Raw genomic sequence first — 17,811 nt, 5'->3', positions numbered from 1 at the left:
TTTGATACCGATTTGAATCGGGTCAGTGATCTGACAGGGAGACGGGGAAAGATAAGATCCAGTAAGCTATCGTTGCCCCCGATCAATTCTGCTGATGGTGAACATAATTTTTGAGATTTAGGGTTCTTCCTAGTTACCATTTCTTGTCAGGGGGCGCTTTAGCAAAATGAAATGAAATGTGGTTATTTTGTTTATACAAGCTAAGTTTGTTGTTTTGTTTATTGTGTCCAATAAATTTTGTGAAAAACATGGGTACTTGCTTATTATTTGAGATTTACTACATAGTGCAAAATGGACGATTGTTGTAACTTCATTGTAGTTGAGTTTCTATTCATGTCATCATTACCACGATCATTTCGTTTTTATCGTAATCTTGTAAAGGGCCGTGAATGAATGAAATTTTGTATTAATATGAATTATGTTAATAATATCAAGATGAACTTCATATTTATCTGAATTCTAAAACATGATAGGAAATTGTACAGAGTTGTTTGTAAATCAAATAATTTGATTTTCAAAAATTAAAAGAAATAGTTTGTTTTGTGATATAGTTTTGTCGGTGGAATAATCATTACATTACAAAATTATAATCAATATAAAAGTCTTTCATACTCCCTCCGTCGCAGTCAATAGTATACATTGGGGGACGGGGGCGCGGCACGGACTTTAATGCTTCAATATAATATAGTTATGTAAATTATTTTTAAGATTTTCTTTTTTTTGTAAAAGTATAACATTTATATTTTTATACAAAAAAAGAAAATCTGAAAAAAAAGTTGTAAAACTATGTTTTATAAGAGTCTTAAAAAGCGTGTCGAGCAGTGAAAAAAACGTATACAATGACAGAGGGAGTAGTAGTATAATAATAATGATTAAATTAAAAAATATATGATGATAAACAAATTTCGGTATTTTGGTATTACTCCTTATCTATTTGAATTCTGAAACATGATAGAAATTTTATAAAGAATTAAATTATTTGAGTTTAAAAAATTAAAACAAATAGGTTTGCTGACGATGATTATGTCTGTTGATGAAATTTATGAGCTTGATATAGAGCTAAGGAGCAAGATACATGGTGGTAAGTTTAAATCAATCACCTTGAAGGTTAAGGAGAAAGCACCCAAGGAAGTTGTTGTAAAGAGGAGTCACTCAAAAAGAAAGGCTCTAATCACAAAGTTTGATAATGAGTCATCAAACTCTGATGATGGCTCAAACTCTGATAATTTCGAAGACTATAAAGAAGATTTGTGTAGTTTCTTCGGTTTTAGTTTTGATTGCGTGCTACAACAAAAACGGGTAAATTTGACCGCCAATTTTCGGTCATATTTAATTAAATTTGACAGCGCGTAGTCGAATTTAGCTAAATTTGACCGGAAATTGTTTGTCAGAGATAGCTTAGTGGAATTTAACATTTTCGGTCATATTTAATTAAATGTGACTGCTTAAATATGACCGGTTAAATATGACTTCTTAAATTTGACCGCCTAATTTGACTTCAATCGGCCATTTTTAGCTCTGATTTTTCACCTCCAATTTTTTTCGTCAAATTCAAATTTCCGGCTACATTTTAAATAAAAATTGTCATGACCTTTTTGTTCCTGTCATAATCCCACCTGTAAATATACCAGATGGGGCACTGACATTATTAATCTATACTACAAGTCAAAGCTATGTGCAAACTGATGTGCCAAGGTTGGTCACAGTTAATTAAACTATCAATTGATGAGGAGGGTAACTAATAGTCGACAGCCATACATTAGCAACACAAGGGCTTAACCATGCTGAAGCTGGTGAGGACGACCATATATTCTCGAGATGAGCCAAAGTCGAGCCCAGGACATGAGACAACGGAGGATAAACACTTAACTACGTGGGCTATCCAATCATGCTCTCATTCAAATACTCTTTTTAAATCTGCAGAAAAGTAATTCAAATGGCCCAGGTTCGCATATTATGCACTCTCAATTCTGGATGGCGGTTTATCAATTGAAATCTTTCATAAATATTTCAAAATTAGGATCTCTCTTTTTAACACTTAAAATTGGATAGGTTTCACAGCTGTATGATTTATCACCAGTGCAAATCCCTTTTGTATCTTGACACATGTTAAACTCGAGTACTATTTTACAGTTTTGGTGAACGTAATGAAATTACCATATGTACTTATGCTTTCAAACATGGATCAAACACTCTTATAATAAGTACCGCCAAAACTTAATTACGAAAAAATTGGTTGGTTATATATTTGTGGCGCCTATCATTCTCTTAGTATGCCTTGTTCTCGAGCAGACTCTTTAAGCTAGCTCCCATGAACGTGAAATTGAGCATGCATGGTTTCAAAATGGATCAAGAAATGATCTTTTTATAGACCAAAAGAGGAGAAGAGAGCATGGTTGGTTAGAGAGGAAGAGTAAAGTTGCGACCTTGTTAACGCTGGAGTTGAGATCAAGAGACATTGATTATTCACACCATGATCACCAAAACTTGTTTCAAGAAAATACATGTATGGATAAAATATATGTAAATTATATGGACTTCTTATATACTTATTATCGATATTCATGTCAGCACAACCGGGGCTTAAACAAGTACCTATATAATCATCTTTACAAAAAAACAGTGGAGCATGATAAAAATTTCACACATCATTTAAAAATTTCAAATTAATAAAATGTAAATATGTGTTGTTTTAGACTTCTTATAAATCATAAAATTAATTAAGAAAAAATTTAATGAACAATTAAATACCCGACAAATCAATTGTAAAATATTTTTTTATCTCTTTTGGAAATCATAAATAACACAATAATTCTATTAAAATAATATATCTTTTTTAAATTAATACATATCATAATTCTAACTAGCCTCACACAGAAAATTTACCGATTAGACTTCCAAAATAATTATAAATTAAAAATTTCAATTTTACTATACATAAGATACCCTAAAGTCAATTGCAATATTTTTTTTCAATCTCTTTGAAAATCAAAACAACATACTGATTTTACTAAAATAAAATATATCATTGTGAAATAAATACATATCATAACATGTATTTGAGACTTTTTAAAAAAAAAATTCAAAAATCAAGATAAGATCAAATGTATATATAAAGTTTTATATCTAAATAACTATAGTGTATATAAGTATATTAAGAGGATAATAATATAATTCAATAAAAAAAATATAATTATAATAAATAATACTCCCTCTGTCCCCCTCATTTATTTACAGTTTTTTCACACTGCTCGACACGCATTTTAAGGCGCATATAAAACATAGTTCTACAACTTATTTTTAATTTTTTTTTGTATAAAAATTTAAACACCAAATTTTTATTCAGAATAAAAAAAGTATAAAATCATAAAAATTATTTAAAAATGTGCTTGGCACGGCCCCAGGGCCGGCTCAACACTAAGGCCATCTAAGGGGTCGCTTAGGCCCCCAACCTGAAAAGGGCCTCAAAATTTTATGAAAGTATATATATTGAAATAATAATATTTAAATTTTTGTTCGTAAATATGAAAAAAACAAAATATCTAAAACAAATATGAACCAGTGAACTTTAAAAAGATAATATATATATATATATATATATATATATATATATATATATATATAATATGAAATATTAATAAATATAAATAAGATTAACTTAAAAAGTGAGAATTAAATGAATCAAATGATTTTTAATTTTTTAGTCGCATGTGTATTAAGTACTTAATAAATGTCATAAAATTTATCATCTAAAATATATAATATTTATTTTCACAAGTTTTACATTATTATAAATTATATGATTTCTACTTTTTATGTTATAGTACTTTTCTAATGTTTAATTAATTTAAATGTTACATTAATGTACAAATAAACCTAATAATAAATAAAAAAACAACATATAAAATGGTATATAAATTTTTGTGCGTAATTAATTTATAATAATCTAAAATATATACGGTTTTAAATAAAAAATATTTTTTATATAAAAAGGCCTCATTTTCAAGTCTGCTTAGGGCCTCAAATTTAGTTGAGCCGGCCCTGCACGGCCCAAGCTAGTAATCTCTTAAAATATGACCGCGCCCTATCCATTTCACACAAAAAATTAGGGTTGAAACCATCTGCAGCGGCGGCTGAATACATTTCATATAAGAAATTTTTCCCATCAGAGTCAGAGCTCGAAGCCTGTATCGTGTAAGCTTTCTTGTGCTATTATAGTAATTGTTAACTGTTGGACTCAGAATCTTATATGTTTATATGGTACTTGCATGGCTACATGTAAATTACTTGTTTTTTACATTATGTGTTGGCATCCCCAATCTATGAACAAAAACTTGCAACTTTTTACATTTTGGAGAGAGAGTCTCGAAATTACTTGACGTTTTTTCAATTGGGACTGTGCGCCCTTCAAATCAGGCTTTTTGTTTTAAAGGTCCCAAATTACGAATTGATTGGCCAGAAAAGGTGGCCGAATTACTGTTCTATATATGACATAAGCAACTAAAGGCATCAATGTTGAAAAAAATTCAGAAAAGAAGATGTTGTAGGTGTATAATATTTGTCGAACTCGTGTTTAAGGGGATTTTTGATTGTTTTACTCTTGAGTATTCTTATATTTCTAACGGGTTAAAACATATTCTCCATCATAGATGGTCTCCCTAAATATATTTTGGTAATTAATTTCAGATGTTTTCAAATTTTACTTTGTGCTGGATGCAGAGACAGGTTTCATAAAGGACTGGTGGGAGATATTCAGGTTGCAATTCTCTTTGAGACGGGAAAACGTAGCAGGAGGGAATCCACAATTCTCTGTAAAGATGGTTTCACTATTTGTTTAACTAACTTATAATATCATACTATGATATCTTAGTAATATCCAGTCTGTATAAAATATCCATAAAATTTGGTTAACTGCATGCATTCTCAGACATCTATGGATGATTTTCTAGCTATGCTAGCATCACAGGAAAAGCAAGAGGCAACCAGTTCCCATTCCAACATACTTCAGTTGGGAATCCACAACTTAATATGTTTTCCAGTCCATTTGGCTAGCCTGATTATGATTGGTGGTTTAGATGCTGTTATTGTTATATATGGAGCACTTTGTTGCAAAATTTTCCCTAACTAATAGACCAACAAAGCTGGTAAGCGTTCTGCAAATACTGATAGTCATCTAAGGATATTGTCTGTGCCTTTTGGCATTTAATGGTATTTTACATAAATGTGATTACTTGGTTGTAATTGGACTGATCTCGCATATAATCAATACATGGTCTGATTAATGCATTATTGGAGTTTGTATTTCCTAATGCAGAACACATATTCGGAGTTATGCATTTATATGAGAATATGCACAAGGATGATAAAGGCATTGCTTTGAGGCATTTGTTATGGAAATCTGCTAGGACTACAACAGAGTAGGAGTTCTTCTTGTTTTCGTATTTTCTCTATTTCTCTTCCTATATTCTATATTCAAGGTCTAACTAAGGAATGATCCATGGGATAAGTATATAGATTCTTGTTATACCAGATAAATATTGTACATAAAGGTAATATATATATATATATATATATATATATATATATATGTATGTATATATATATATATATGTCGTGTTTTCAGAGTTATACAATTGGACCTTTTGGATCCAATTAATTGCCTTGAGTTTTGGGCACCACTCCTCAACATAGGCAACTGGCTCCTACTGTGAGAATTGTAGCCCAAAGAAGAAGAGATCAAGAAAAACTGACATATCTACTACATCCTACAATATTGTTAAAGGTGCATACAATCATGAATCGTAAAGCTCAAAGCCACATTGCGATGATTTTCTTTGCATAGGTAAAAATCTATCACATTGATATATATGGCTTTTATTTTCTTATTTGCGATCTATAATTAATTTGCGTTCCTCATAATTTTATTTTTTTTGCAATTTCTTGTAGTAGAAAAACGACCTTAAAAAAAAAAAGCAATTCCGATAAGATATAGTTTGCAATGTACTTTTACCGTAAACTATTTTGTATAGATTTGAATGAAACTTTTTGATAAAATTGCAATATATATAACAATCCAGTTATTCTATTTTATGACACTTGTACTAAAATTATAGATCTATTAATCTATATCTAAGAAATCTTATAATGTATTTGTGAGTTATGAGAAAGAAGACCAATTGGGATCGAGTAATTAGTTTTTCGAGCCTATGTTAGGGTTGGGTTACAATGACGATATAGGGGTTAGAAATTTGTACTTATGCTTCCTTAGTTTTACCATTTATTAAAAAAAAATCCTAGATGATATCGGATAGTAATTACCATATACGCGATCTCCCTGAAGGCTTAACATTGTGTCAGCAAATGGTTATCCTAAATTCTGGAGTTCAATTTTGTAATTACCTTATCTCCAATATAAGGTAATTACAAAATCGAACTCTAGAATTTGAGATACTCACTTCCTGATTCAATGCCAAACTTTTGACGAGATATTGTATATGATTAAAATGACGATATAGGAGTTAAACATTTGTACTTATGCTTCTTTAGTCTTTCTATTTATTAGAAAAATTCTAGATGATATCGGGTAGCTACCATATACACCATCTCCTTGAAGGCTTAACATTGTGTCAGCAAGTGGTTATCTTAAATTCTGGAGTTCAATTTTGAAATTACCATATCGGTAATATAAGGTAATTACAAAATCGAACTCCAGAACTTATGATACTCACTAGCTAATACAATGTCAAGCTTTTGACGTGATGCTGTATATTGTTAAATAATGACATAAATATTTTACTTATGCTTCCTTAGTCTTGTCATTTATTAAAATAAATCCTAGATGATATCGGGTAGTTACGATATACGCTATCTCCTTCAAGGCTTAACATCGTATCAGCAAATGGTTATCTTAAATTCTGGAGTTCAATTTTGTAATTACCTTATCTCTAATATAAGATAATTACAAAATCGAACTCCAGAATTTGAGATGCTCACTTCCTGATTCAATGCCAAATTTTTGACGAGATGTTGTATATAGTTAAAATGACGAGATAGGAGTTAAAAATGTGTACTTATGCTCCTTAGTCTTGCCATTTATTTAGAAAAAAAATCTTAGATGATATTGGGTAGTTACCATATACGCCATCTCCTTGAAGGCTTAACATTGTGTCAGCAAATGGTTATCTGAAATTCTGGAGTTCAATTTTGTAATTACCTTATCTCTAATATAAGGTAGTTACAAAATCGAACTCTAGAATTTGAGATACTCACTTTCCTGAATCAATGCCAAACTTTTGACGAGATATTGTATATGGTTAAAATGACGACATAGGAGTTAGAAATTTATACTTATGCTTCCTTAGTCTTTCCATTTATTAAAAAGATCGTAGATGATATCAGGTAGTTATAACCATATACACCATCTCCTTGAAGGCTTAACATTGTGTCAGCAAGTGGTTATCTCAAATTCTGGAGTTCAATTTTGTAATTACCATATCCGTAATATAAGATAATTACAAAATCGAACTCCAGAATTTATGATACTCTCTGGCTGATACAATGCCAAGCTTTTGACGTGATGTTGTATATTGTTAAAATAATGACATAAAATTTATATTTATGCTTCCTTAGTTTTGTGACATCCTATTAAGACCACCCTGATACTCTCAAGGTTTTGATGATCACACTGCCAGCAAGCTAATAGCATAAAACTGATGCTTGTTAGCGAGCTATCAATGATATATGCATGTGCTAACAGCTTGATATGGTTCAGTGTTATGTTCAACTGTCAGCAAGCTTACAGGTTGTCATTCAGGCTTATCAGCGAGCTCACAGCGTGAACAGAATAACAAATGGATAAGGATCATAGTCGAAAAGCAAGGAGATTTATTAGGAATCGATTTGTAAGGACTTTAATATTTATATATGACTTATATAAATATTAGAGCTCAGTTTTAAATCAGAATTTCAAACAAAAACGATTTCCTAACTTGTAGGAGTGGTTATCTCTAGTTCGATCTTATCTATAACAACTCCTATCTTATTTCAAATTATGGATTTTATATAAACGTTTTACTGAGTTTTGTTTACAACGTTTCTACGCTTTTTACTCAGTAATCTTCACAAGTTTAAACGATCAAATTGAGAACAAATTATACGTGAGTTCGGTTGGAACAAGATCGTTGGAATTTGTTAGCAAATTGACCGTTGGATCTTTGTGTATATAAACTTGAGTGTGGTTTCCGTTTTGATAAGAGAACAAGAACACACTTCAAGCTTTCTGAAATACAACATACTTACGTTGCAAAATCTTTACTTGAGCTCTAGTACTTATATTTGATTATATATCTATATTGAGTTCATAGTTTCGGTTGTATTACACTCATACATTGTATTGTTCAAAGTGTAAAGGTTTGTTGCTGTGTATCGAGCTTGTGAAACAAGGGAACAAGGGGACTAGTTAGCTAGAAGAGTATACTTGGGAAGTATAGGTCTTGGAGAGCTTTTGGTTCGTGGTTCAGGGGTTTCAGCAAGCTGATAACAGGAACAAGGGATAAAGGGAGTTATATTATTGAATCATTGTAATTGTTGACATTATTGATTAATAATATAATCTCTTACCAGTTGGTAGGGGACCAGGACGTAGACCATTAGGGTTAGGGGTCGAACCTGGCTAAAATTCTCTGTGTTGCTAGCTTACTGATTATATCTGTTTTGCATTGCATCTGCATTGTTAGCTAGCTGACTGTTTACTCTGATAATTAACAGCAAGCTGTCTGTGACAGTATAATATTTGGTAACATTAAAAATCGGTCATATTAGCCATAACACCTATTCACCCCCCCTCTAGGTGTGTAATTTCAATTGGTATCAGAGCTGTGTTTGTACTAATACTTCTGTAACAGGAATAGTATCGATCGATATGGCTGATAACTTTCAGGGAAAGTCCGATTTTAGAGCTCCTCTCCTCACGGGTTCTGACAACTACAATTGGTGGAAAGGCCAAATGGAGGCTCATCTATCCAGAGATCCCCTAATGCAAAGAGTTGTGCAAAGAGGTCCTTATGAATATCTTGATAGCGATGGCAAAGTCAAGGACGTTGATGTTCTCACAGCGGACGAGCTATCAAAGGTTGCTGCCAATGGAAAAGCAAGGAGTACATTAATCAATGGGCTGAATCAAGCTGAATATGACAAGGTCTCTTCTCTCAAATCTGCAAAAGAAATTTGGGATGCATTGGAGACATATCACGAAGGCTCAAAGGTATTAAAGAAAGTCAAGCTCGGGAAGCTTATGAAAGAATTTGGAAGCTTTGCTATCAAGAAGGGAGAATCCATTCGAGAAAGCCAAGCTAGATTCCAAGTCACTCTCAACAGTCTTGAAAGACTTGGCAAAAAGATTCCTCAATCGGAAATCAACATGAATATTCTAAATGCTGTTCCATTCGAATATGGTGCCAAGGTCACAGCATTGGAGTCAGCTCTCAACATTGATACTATGGATCACCTGGCTATATTTGCTGAGTTGGAACAATTTGAAGCAAAGATTGAAGCTAACAGCTCAGAAAGCAGCAAGCTGCCAACAGAGAAAATGAAGAATCTTGCACTGCACTCCTCTGTCAGCAAGCTGGAAACAGATGAGGAAACAGAATCAGATGAGGATCTAGCTCTTATGTCCAGGAAAATCAAGAGAATGATTGAAAAGAAAAACAAAATGAAGCGAGAAAAGGGCAAAGCGTTTGGTGCAAAGAAAGATCCAAAGGATGATGCATGTTTTGAATGTGGCAAGAAAGGACATTTCAAAAGGGATTGCTACAAGCTGAAAAACAAGTCAAAGCCGCCTAGACAGCAAGCTGATTACAAGAATAAAAAGAAATCCAAGGCACTTCTAACTTGGAGTGATGATGAAGATGAGTCAGCTTCTGATGATTCTAGTGATGAGATGGTGAATTTGGCTCTTGTTGGTCTCGATGGCTCAATTGATACAACGGATTCAGATACGGACACTAACAGCGAGGTAAACTCTATTAATTCTGAATTACATGCTATTGATACAACTACTTGTGAACTAACCATGCAGGATAAGAGTTGTTCATCAATAATGGAACTCATTGATCTTAAGAATGAGAATTATGAGCTCGAGAAAGAAAACGTTCATTTGAAGAAAGTCATAGGTGATTTCTTAAATGAAAAGAGTGCCAAAGCTAGTAGTGGAATCATTGCTACCCTCAAGGAACAGATCTCACAACTTGAAGGGAACAACATGCAAATCCAAAGAAGGAATGATACACTCATGAAGGAACTCAGCTCGCTGAGAGCAGATCTTAAAGCTAAGGATGCAAGCTTGGAGGCGTTCGAGTTAAGCAAATCTCAAAGCTTAGCCGAAATCTCTATTCAAGCTGAAAAGATCAAATCATTGGAGCAAGAAGTCAAAGATCTTCAGAAAGCCATGGGAAAGTTTGTTCAAGGAGAAGAAAGTCTCAAATCTATAATGAAACAAGCTAAAGGTTCTCATGACAAAGGAGGCATTGGTGCGGCTTCTACATCCACCTCTTCAATGAGATATGAAGGGAAAAATGGCATTCCATATAATTATGCCATGCCTTGGGTGACTTGTCACAAGTGTGGAAAGAAGGGCCATCTTGCTAATAATTGTCCAATGAAGAATTCTCAATCAGCAAGCTGGGGAAGGAAGTCAGCTCACTGGCAGTATGCTGACAACAGAAACAGACAGAAGACAGCTCCAGGACAGAATGCTGATAAGACCAGCAGAACATGGAAGAAGAGTTCTAAAGTGGTCCAAATGTGGATCAAGAAATCTGATCTTAATGTTCTATATGTTTTATCAACTAACACTGCTGGACCCAACAAAATTTGGGTACCAAAACGTTGAGTTGTTTGTGTTTGTTTTGTAGGTTTGTCTCGTGTCTAAAGTAAAGCCAAATCAATGGATATTGGATAGTGGATGCACTAGGCACATGAGTGGAGACAAATCTCAGTTTCTAAGCTTAAAGATGAAGAGGGGTGGACGTGTCACAATTGGTGATAGCAAAACTCTTCCTATTCTTGGCAAAGGAACTATAGGTAATAGTATCATTTCTATTAACAAGGTACAATATGTCAAAGGTCTTGCTTATAACTTGCTTAGTATAAGTCAGTTATTTGATGATGGTCATATTGTTAACTTTGGTAAGGATGAATGTACTATACTTGTTGGTGCTAACAAAACTCCTCTAGTTGCAAAACGAGAAGGAAATATATATGTTTTGAACTTTGAAGAACAGGAGGCAGGTGTTTGTTTAGCAGCTATGGATAATAATCCAGAAATTTGGCATAGAAGGCTTGGACATGCTCATATGGATCATCTCAGCAAGCTGTCAGCAAAGAAGCTTGTTCGAGGACTACCAAAGCTTAAGTATGTCAAGATGGAGACATGTTCTGCTTGTCAATTGGGAAAGCAAACAAGGACTCCACATAAGGCAAAGAAAATGGTATCTACTTCTAAACCTTTAGAGCTTCTTCACTTGGATCTATTTGGTCCCGAAGCTTATAAAAGTATTGGAGGTAAACAATATGCCTTTGTTATAGTTGATGATTATTCTAGATTCACTTGGGTATTATTCTTGCGTACTAAAGATTGTGCTTTTAGTGAATTTGAGAAGCTAATCAAGTTGCTTGAGAACAAACTAGATACAAGACTTGTAGGTATTCGAAGTGATCATGGTGGGGAATTCCAAAAAGACTTCATTACTTATTGTGAAGAAAGAGGAATCTCACATGAGTTCTCAGCACCTCGTACACCTCAGCAAAATGGAGTTGTAGAGCGTAAGAACAGGTCCTTACAAGAAACAGCTAGGACATTGCTGCAGGAGAGCAAGCTGCCAAGAAGCTTTTGGGCAGAAGCTGTCAACACAGCAAGCTATGTTCTTAACAGAGTGCTTATCAGGCCAATCCTCAACAAGACTCCTTATGAATTGCTAAGGAAAAAGAAGCCTAATATCAGCTATTTCAAGGTTTTTGGATCTAAGTGCTTCGTACTCAAAACCATTGATAAGGATGGTAAATTCGATTCTAAATCTTATGAAGCTATATTTTTGGGCTATTCTTTAACAAGTCGTGCTTATAGAGTGTATAATCTTGCTAAACATACTGTTGAAGAGTCTATTGATGTTTCATTTCAAGAGTCTACTGATGATCTTGCAAGGGATGAGGAAGAATGTGCAGGTACAGGTACTAGCAGCAAGCTGACAGTAAAGGAAACTGGAAATCAGCAAGCTGACAAGTCAACTGCCACAACTTCAGAAGGCAATAAAGCTACTGAATCCACTCCATCTCTTGAGGAAACTTTGGATAAGATGTCTAAGCTCACATTGGATGAATCCAGAGGTCAAACTTCATCAGCAAGCCAAAATGTTGTTGATCAGACTCCTCCAAGGCAGATTACAAGGAATGAAGAGGTCATAGCTCAACATAATCTACCAAAATCAACTAGAACAGTGAAGAATCATCCTCCTCAGTTGATCATTGGAGATAAATCAGCTGGAATCAAGACAAGGAAAGCTCAAGCCAACATTTGTGCTTATGCTGCCTTCATAGCTCAAGAGGAACCAAAGAATGTTCAAGAAGCTTTACAAGATGAAAATTGGATCATGGCAATGCAAGAAGAACTCAACCAATTCGAAAGATGTGATGTTTGGGAACTTGTAGATCCACCAGAGGGTGCTTCAATTGTTGGAACCAAATGGGTGTTCAAGAATAAAGTTGATGAATTTGGTACTATCACTCGGAACAAAGCCAGACTTGTTGCACAAGGATACAATCAGCAAGAAGGAATTGATTTTGATCAAACTTATGCTCCGGTTGCACGATTGGAATCTATTAGGATGCTATTGTCATTTGCATGCTACAAGAAGTTCAAGCTACATCAAATGGACGTCAAAAGTGCATTTTTAAATGGATATCTAAAGGAAGAAGTCTATGTCAAGCAACCACCAGGATTCGAGGATGAAAAATATCCTAACCGTGTCTACAAGCTCAAGAAGGCACTTTATGGATTAAGGCAAGCACCTCGATCATGGTATGAAAGGTTAAGTGAATTTTTGATCAAAAATGGTTTTATTAGAGGTAAAATTGATCCTACTTTGTTTACTATCTTTAAAGGTCAAGATATATTAGTTGTTCAAATATATGTGGATGATATTATATTTGGATCTACTAATGATTCTTTGTGTAAGTGGTTTTCAAAGTGCATGCATAGTGAGTTTGACATGAGCATGATGGGAGAGCTCAATTATTTCTTGGGACTCCAAATTAAGCAAACTCCAGAAGGAATTTATGTGCATCAATCCAAATATATCAAGAATCTACTCAAAAGATTTGGATATGAGAATATCAAGGCGAAATCAACACCGATGAGCGTTGTCAGCAAGCTGACAGCAGACGAAAATGGTAAAGATGTTGATATTCGAATGTATAGAGGTATGATTGGTAGTTTACTTTATCTTACAGCCTCTAGACCTGATATTATGTATAGTGTTTGTGTTTGTGCTAGATTTCAAGCAAAACCAAAGGATTCTCACTTACAAGCTGTTAAAAGGATTTTCAAATATTTAAGTGGAACTATTACTTTGGGCTTATTCTATCCTATCACAAATGCTTTTGATCTTGTTGGGTATAGTGATGCAGATTATGCAGGTAGTCAAACTGATAGAAAAAGTACAAGTGGTGTTTGTGCATTTTTGGGTCAAAGCTTAGTTTCTTGGTTAAGCAAGAAGCAAACTTCAGTTGCTCTATCTACGGCTGAGGGGGAGTATTTAGCAGCTGGTAGCTGTTGCTCTCAAATGCTATGGATGAGACAACAATTGAAGGACTTTGGAATCAAATGCAAGCAAACTCCTATCTTTTGTGACAACACAAGTACAATCAATATTTCAGAAAATCCAGTCAATCATTCAAGGACAAAGCATATTGATGTTCGACATCATTTTCTGAGAGACAATGTTGCAAAAGGTGCTGTCAAGCTGATTTTTGTGGCTACAGCAGATCAGCTAGCTGACATTTTCACAAAACCTCTTCCTGAAGAACGATATATCGTGCTGAGAAGGGAATTGGGTATGTGTGATGTGCAGTCAGCAAGCTAATAAGCTTGGTCCAGGTACTATCAGCTTACTCTTAGTACTTTCCATGTTTTAAATTATTTTTGCATGCGGGTCAGTTTAAGGGTTTATTTGCAGTTTAGGTTAATTAATAATCTACCCGTTATGTGCTGATTCAGTTAGAATTTTGTGTGAAAATTTGTTACGTGATTATGTGACAATCCATGTTTATTTATGATAAATTCAAATTTCAACTGCATCTAATCACTATTTAAGTGGAAGTGAGATGAGTAACAGTAACAAATTGTTGTTTAGATAACTTTCGGATATATATAATGAATTGTTTGAATAAAATAAATCTAACTAGATTTATTCCTAAAAACCCTCCCCCGAATATAATCCAAAAGTGTTTGAGATATATCCTATCTCCGAGTCTCTACAGCTACCTCTTTAAAAGCCCCCAACAACCAGTTAGGGTTTCATCGCTCATTTTCAATCGTTACACACTACTAACAATCGCGTCAATCGCATACCGAGTTGCAATGAGGCGAAAGACTAGGGCTGGACTCAAGACGGGTACTCCTACTTCCTGTCGCAAGCTACGAGACGAAGAAGATGTGGTTATCGCTACTGTGGATTCTGATAGTGGTGGTGAGGAGTCGGGTGTTCAGCGCTCCGACAAGGATATGAAGAGGGCAAAAGTTGAATCTAGTGAAAAGGAGAAATCAGATAACAACATCTCTACTCGCAAGATTATTCTTGGGAAGCCTCTTTCTGGTAAGGCATTCTTCAATTGCGGGGTTGTTAAGCTATTTTCTGCCTTAGGGTTCGAGTCTTTAATTGTCGATTTACCGAAAATTTGTTATCCATCACTTGTGCGTGAGTTTTATTTAAACTTGCATATGAATCCCTCCGGTCAAACTGTGTCGTTTGTTTCTGATACGAAGATTACTCTGTCGCCTATGTTCTTGAACGCTATTATTCAAGCTCCTCCTTCCCCTGTTTCGATACACACTAAACGCGGGTTTAAACATTTTGATGATTTTCAAGTTAAAGATCAGTTTAAGATTTTGTTTGGGGTTGAGAGTTCTACTGAAACATTTCCCTCTACTACCCAAATACTGCCCTTAGCTCATGCTGTTTTTAAAGTGTCTATTGAAAATCTGTGTCCTCGTTTGGGTACTCGCTCAAACTTGTCTGCTCAGGATGTTATTGTGGTGTCTATGATCATGGCTGGGAAGCCATTTGATGTTGGGGATTTGATTTTGAATAATATGCTTGGGGTTCTTGAAGGGAAATCTTCTGCTGGGTTGCCCTATGGTTTACTTTTAACTCGAATTTTCGAGTGGTTTGGTGTCAGTTTTGATGGTGTTGAGTCTCTTGCTGCAAAAGAATTTTTGGATGTTAAATGTTTGAATCAGTCAAATTTAAAAATTGAGAAAGATGGTAGTTTGTCGGTGTTGGAGGTCCCTGTTGTTACTCCTCCACCTGTTGCTGCTCCTGCTGGTGTTGATTTGGGTATTTCTGCCAAAGAAATTTTGGAATACATGGAGGAACTGCGAGCCAACCATAAGCAGTTGGTGGATGGTCAGAAACAGCTTTCTGAACAGATGGAGGAATTGTCAAATCAGTTCGATTTTTGGAAGGATATTGTCTTTGGAGGAAAAACTGGTAATTCTCCTGAGAAGTGCAGTTCTGGAAGTTTTGGGTATGAGTTACGCAAGAGGATGTTTGGGTCTTGCGGGTCCTCTGATGTCAAGTTCACTTTTACTTCTACGGATGAAGCGACTGAGAGTCCAAGGCCACGTACTGCACTGGATGTTCTTAAAGATGCTGCTGGTACTGATTCTGTTTATGCTGCTGCTGGAAATTTGATGATGGAGCAGAATCGTATTGCTGCGGAGCTCGAGAAGAAGTATGCACAGGAGAAGTCTGACAAGGATGATGGGGAGACCTGAATTTCTAACCTTTTCGATGATTAAGGGGGAGACAATTTAGGAATCTATCTAATTAATAAATAAGACTTGTGTGCTTAACTGTTTAAGTACTTTATTGGCCCTATGCTATGTTGAATTTGGTTGAATTTGGTTCTCAGGTGGTTTATCCTGAGTTGAATTTGTTTAAGTTGTTTTGGATATTTGTTGGTTGCCAGGTGGTTTATCCTGGTTAGGATTTTATCTAAATTATCTATGCAAGTGCTTTATTTGTTATCTGGTTGCATGATGGTTATATCTGTTATATCTTGTTCTATTTACTTAATTGATATATGTGTTAAAGTTTAATGATATTAGATTGCTGTATTCAGGGGGAGTTTAATTACTTTTCCTAAATATGGTGTAATCATCAAAAAGGGGGAGATTGATACTCTCAAGGTTTTGATGATCACACTGCCAGCAAGCTAATAGCATAAAACTGATGCTTGTTAGCGAGCTATCAATGATATATGCATGTGCTAACAGCTTGATATGGTTCAGTGTTATGTTCAACTGTCAGCAAGCTTACAGGTTGTCATTCAGGCTTATCAGCGAGCTCACAGCGTGAACAGAATAACAAATGGATAAGGATCATAGTCGAAAAGCAAGGAGATTTATTAGGAATCGATTTGTAAGGACTTTAATATTTATATATGACTTATATAAATATTAGAGCTCAGTTTTAAATCAGAATTTCAAACAAAAACGATTTCCTAACTTGTAGGAGTGGTTATCTCTAGTTCGATCTTATCTATAACAACTCCTATCTTATTTCAAATTATGGATTTTATATAAACGTTTTACTGAGTTTTGTTTACAACGTTTCTACGCTTTTTACTCAGTAATCTTCACAAGTTTAAACGATCAAATTGAGAACAAATTATACGTGAGTTCGGTTGGAACAAGATCGTTGGAATTTGTTAGCAAATTGACCGTTGGATCTTTGTGTATATAAACTTGAGTGTGGTTTCCGTTTTGATAAGAGAACAAGAACACACTTCAAGCTTTCTGAAATACAACATACTTACGTTGCAAAATCTTTACTTGAGCTCTAGTACTTATATTTGATTATATATCTATATTGAGTTCATAGTTTCGGTTGTATTACACTCATACATTGTATTGTTCAAAGTGTAAAGGTTTGTTGCTGTGTATCGAGCTTGTGAAACAAGGGAACAAGGGGACTAGTTAGCTAGAAGAGTATACTTGGGAAGTATAGGTCTTGGAGAGCTTTTGGTTCGTGGTTCAGGGGTTTCAGCAAGCTGATAACAGGAACAAGGGATAAAGGGAGTTATATTATTGAATCATTGTAATTGTTGACATTATTGATTAATAATATAATCTCTTACCAGTTAGGGTTAGGGGTCGAACCTGGCTAAAATTCTCTGTGTTGCTAGCTTACTGATTATATCTGTTTTGCATTGCATCTGCATTGTTAGCTAGCTGACTGTTTACTCTGATAATTAACAGCAAGCTGTCTGTGACAGTATAATATTTGGTAACATTAAAAATCGGTCATATTAGCCATAACACCTATTCACCCCCCCTCTAGGTGTGTAATTTCACACCCACATATTGTAAACATGCAGGATCTGTGGCTTTACCGTCATCTAGAAAACTAGTAGAGTTTAGCAAGATTCCTCAAAAATATAAGTTGACACATATGGAATTGTTTAAGAAGCAAGTACGTAGCATGTAGATATTTTACTTCTTTTTTTCTCTTTTCATCTTATAATATCTGATCC

Source organism: Daucus carota, chromosome 9, assembly GCF_001625215.2.
Source record: "Daucus carota subsp. sativus chromosome 9, DH1 v3.0, whole genome shotgun sequence".
NCBI lineage: Eukaryota > Viridiplantae > Streptophyta > Magnoliopsida > Apiales > Apiaceae > Daucus > Daucus carota.
This window is presented reverse-complemented; position numbering follows the sequence as displayed.